We start from the raw sequence: 4,958 nt of genomic DNA, 5'->3' as shown, positions 1-4,958 counted from the left end.
GGTATTTGTGTTACTCTTTTCTCCCCTGCCCCCCCTCCTTTTGTTTTTTTGGAAACCCATTCTGAAAAGAAAAATACTGTAAAAGAAAGAAAGTTAAATAAAATTTAAGTCACAAAAAAGAATCTGGACTAGGCTGAGTTGGAGACCATTTGAAAAAGGTCTACAACTCAAAAGTAACTGCAGTTTCTTGAAAACTGATATTCAATAGCCTTTTCTTTTTATTTGTTGTCTGCTATTGTTTACATTTTCTACATTTTCAATTTGATAAACTGGACATTCTGAGTGCTGACCTAAAGAATAACTTTTTTTCTTTTCAATTCACATTGAAAGCTGCAAACATTGATACATTTGCATATAGACTCAATAAAGCCATATTGAGACAAGCATGAGCCATGTAGGTTACAGCACTTTAAATAGTTCTGTCTATACATAGTGGGCGTTTAGGTTGCTCAGCCGGCAGCCCTTATTATCACGCTGTCTCATTTCAAGAGCACTAGTTCAGGGCCTTGAGGCTTTTTCCCAACCCACAAGTCAACAGGGATCCAGCCGCAGCCAACTCGCAGCCCGGCCCGCCATGCCTCTATTCATCCTGCTCAAAACACACAAAAGAGCAGACCATGAGCCACATTCTTGACATCCAACCTCATCACCCCCACTGCTACCTCCCTCCTCTCTCGCTTCCCTGTCTTCCCCTTGGCCCTGGCTAGAATGGAGCGCACCGAGCCGCCCATCCCCCCACAACTCAAGCAGCCTATAGCGCCAGGCAGGGCAGAGTAGGCAGGAGCGGCTGTGCGTATGCTACCTACCAGGCTGCGCCGGAGTTGTTTGGTTGGAGGATGGGAGAGAGGGAGGGAGGGAGGGGGAAGGGATGTTTTCTGTTCAGTCAGCTAATTGACTCGCAGATGTCAGGAGGAGTCGGGTTGGTGGCTGGTTTGGGGCTGGAGCATGAGGTGACACTCCACACCTCTCACAAAACAAACATTGCACGTACAGGGCTCACCAGGGCATGTGGCCGTCGTGTGACCTTATGCTAGCTTCTTGCTTTGGTCTGCGATAAATTGTATAATGCCGTGCCCTCAACAGTACCTGACCAACATGTTTTTGGAGGGTGGGGAAACCTTAGCACCCGGAGGAAACCTGGCTGGCTGCGTGATCCTCTGTCACTTTTTCAGAGCGTGGTGTCCTGCACTGGTCAGCTCCACCTCCTCCTTCCTCTTCTTCCTGCACAGCTCCCTCCGCTCCACAACAGTCTTTCACCGCCTTCTGGGAAGAGCTTAGCAGTTAATCGTTTTATTCTCCATTGAACGTCTATTAGCCAGAACAATAGTAGGGATAGTAGTAATGTGTAGCTTAGCTGTGAGTCTTGCCCGGATACCTCCTCATTTGTCCCTTTTTTGTTTCCTGCATGCACCTCTTGTGACACCTCTACTAGGAGGAAGGTATTGTTTTTAGCATGTTTTTCTCTATACTGAGCCAGTCTGCCAGAGAATCAGTCTATGTTTTATATATTCGGAATTACTTGATATTTTAAAAGGTCTATAAGAAAAAAGAACTTCTGGAGTCTGAGCGGGTGTTTGAATCCATACAAAATGTTGGGATGGGGATACAACTATCAATTGTGAAGAAAAATGTGTGGTATGAATCCATACAAACTCAAAATTGGACCACGACATACTATGAGGCAAATCCGAACCTACGAAGAGCACAAGCGGAAAACAAAACAGCATACTTTCTTAAAAAGCACAGGTTGACGTTGATGTCAGCAGCATGTTCAGAAGGTTGGGGCAGGGAAATGTTTAGCATTCTGTAGGCCCAGTCATAAATGTGTGGACAGGGAGGAGACCAGCTGCTGGAGTTTGGAGAAAAGAATGTTGTGAGTTGCGAAGTCTTCCCCCAAGTCTTGCCTTCTTTGACAAGATTTTTCCAAATATCTCCTAATGGGTAAACACTGTGAATGATACAAGTGTGGACAGAATGTTTAAAAAAAAAAAACGTTGGCAGTTTCTGATCCTAAACCCTTTTCAAAGAACACTTTTCAGACTTCATTTAATTTTTTTTTTGTATCATTCTGTGAGGCAGCTTGAGCACCATTAGTTTGAAAAGTTGATTGACTGACCATTTGTTGGCTGCTGAATGTCGGGTGAAATGGACTAAAAAGCAGAGACGAAGACAGAATTTTATCTTAATAATGTGATAATAATGTGAACAAACTGTGTGGTTTGAAAAGGTCCAGTGGAAGATGTTACTGGGCCCGGGATTTCTTTTTTTTTTTTTTTCCTGGAAACTGATCTGTAAGAGTCAAGTCCCACAGAAACTGGACCAGTCAAACTGCCTGGTCAAGCTCGAAGGCAAATGCAAAAACACACAAACATGCAATCACTCTCTCTCTCTCTCTCTCTCTCTCTCTCTCTCTCTCTCTCTCTCTCTCTCTCTCTCTCTCTCTCTCTCAGTGTCTTCGTATTGTTGTTGACACTGTATTGTCCCAGGCATGCGATTTCCATCTGGGGACCCTTTTTTATAGCTGTCGAGCAGAAAGCAGGTCTCATCTACAGACACACTGATGCAATGACACTCGCGGCGGTGGCACAACCTATGATATGACCTATTTTCAATGCAAGGTTCGATGTCACGCTGCGTTCGCCAATCCATCTCCCTCGCACCATATGCAGTGCTGAATTCAAACGTCTCTCTCCAATCTCTTGACGTCCGTGCGCGTGCGTCTGTCTATCACGGTGCCTGTTTGTGCGCCCCAAGTCGACTGCTAAACAGCTGAGGCCAAATTGAAAGTCAGCGCTGTCGTTCCCTATATTTACCAAATGACTCACTCCCCGCGCAAATGTGTTTGGGCAGACAGTTAGCATTCAGGCAGTTTGGTTACAACATCTCTGACAGAAGCAAAATAATTAGGATGGAAAGCGGTGGGTGAATGAGGGAAAACATAGCACGCGCGTAAAAAGTGGACAGTGTCATTATGACGGGGGGATAACAAAGTGCGATCAAATTTTCATTGAGTTCAATTATTTATTGCATTTCAAGAAACCCAACTATTTGCACCAAAACGTAGCCTACTGTTGAAGTTGGAGTGCGATTGAATTAGCTTTGAGATGTCAATAAGGCTTCAAGGACACACAGTGAGTTATACAAACATAAGTCAGAAGGAAGAAAAGTATAAGTCAATAAAGTTTGGGAATGGACTCAGTGAAGCTTTGAAATTAGTAGTGGAATTTACGTTGAATTTCAGAGCAATGGTTCTCAATTGGTGTGGCATCAGGACATACCATCACCCCTATGACAACAAGCCATGACCCAAATAAAAATATTTAAGCTAACCTATGAAGCAGTAATAAGCCTATAAAGCTGAAATAGTGATTCAAACATTACAACTCCACACCTGTCCTTTTAACAGACTACTGCAAAATAATTCATCTGTGCCTTCTCCGCAAATCATTATTACCCCTTTTTGTTTTCTCGCCGGCATTTTGCAACATCAGCAAGTTTTTCAATCAATGTAAACTTGTTTGGGGTTGTTTTTCACATGTATTTGACTGGTTGAACTCATCTCTACCCGGTAGGTCTTCCCGGGATTGACCTAAGGTACAGCTGACAACTGCAGCCCTTGGTCCTTTGTCCTGAATGGGTGCATTCCCTGTCCCGCTCATGTCTTTTAGCACATATGCTGCTTTTACATGGACACACGTCTCTTCGCCGACTACCCACTAAGTTCTGCCTGTACAGCCCTATCCATCTGAGTGTGTTTCCTGTTTTTCCACTCACCCACACTTGTTGTCACTGGGGCCAGGAAGCAGTGGGAGAGATATGCATGACAAAGTCCCTCTTTATTAAATTGGCAAAGGGCTGTAGTGCTTTGGGACTGAGTGTGTTTGTATGCATGCCTGTTTGAGAAGGAGACAGAGGAAAAGACTAAGGCAGAAAGAGAGATGGGGGTGGGGACCTAAGCCAGAGGGCTAGAGGCTTATCCACCATCCACTCTGGGCTCATCCCGGGTTATTGCAGCCCAGATTCAAGAAGATACTGAGGAGAAAATAGAAAACAGAAAACCTTTGCCATATAGTCATATTAAGTTTATTGTTAGTTTGCAATGAATGCTTTACTCATGTCGAAAAAGCCAGGATTACTTTCCTATTTCAGTGGTTCTTAAACTGTGGTGCATGTACCACTGTTGTTTAGGTGGTGCACGGGGTCATCTGCAACTTTAGACTTTATCATGTTTTATTACAAATAATTTAATCTGTGCTTTACAGCTGTAGTTTTCTGATTTAGACCTGGTTTACATCCAGTTTAGACATAATCTACTCCACTTAGATTTGGTGGTTTTATGAGGTCAGAGAACCCTCGGCCCTATAACTTTGATCTCTCAGATTTTGTGATCTCTCAGGCTATATCCACACGAAGACAAAACCCTTATGTTTTCAGAAACTTTCTTTGTAAGCACGAAGCCAGCTCAGTAAATGTGTGCGTCCACATGGGTCGACTCAGGTCTGTGAAAACGGAGCAATTTATCTTCCAGGCCTGTGTGAGGCGCTGTGACGCTAACACTGATAATAGAACAAGATGTAGAGGGCACATGCGTACACTTTAGTGGAATGTAAACAGTGAAAATTAAACTGATTCAAGGATTTATGATCTACAGAAGAGATGAGGAGGCGAGTTTATTCTTTAGACGTAACGGGACTAAAAGAGTCACTGTCACTGACCGGACTTTTACTGTCAGTCCAAAAACACAGACTGACTCTTCCATGTTTTTCTACTACGGACTGCAGTGGAGCAAAGAGGAGCGGAGTAAAACCATCATAGGTCCATGAGTAAAACTCATTATAAGGTCAGTAGATTATGGATAACAGACACCACTGTGGTGTCATCGTTTTAGTCAAAGTTGTGGAGACGTTGTAACAATGGAGCCACGTAAACGGCATTTTGAGATCTTTCCACTCTGGGAC

This window comes from Gobius niger (genome assembly GCF_951799975.1).
Source record: "Gobius niger genome assembly, chromosome: 8".
NCBI classification, from domain to species: Eukaryota; Metazoa; Chordata; class Actinopteri; order Gobiiformes; family Gobiidae; genus Gobius; species Gobius niger.
The sequence above is the reverse complement of the archived record's forward strand: the minus strand, read 5'-3'. Positions refer to the sequence as shown.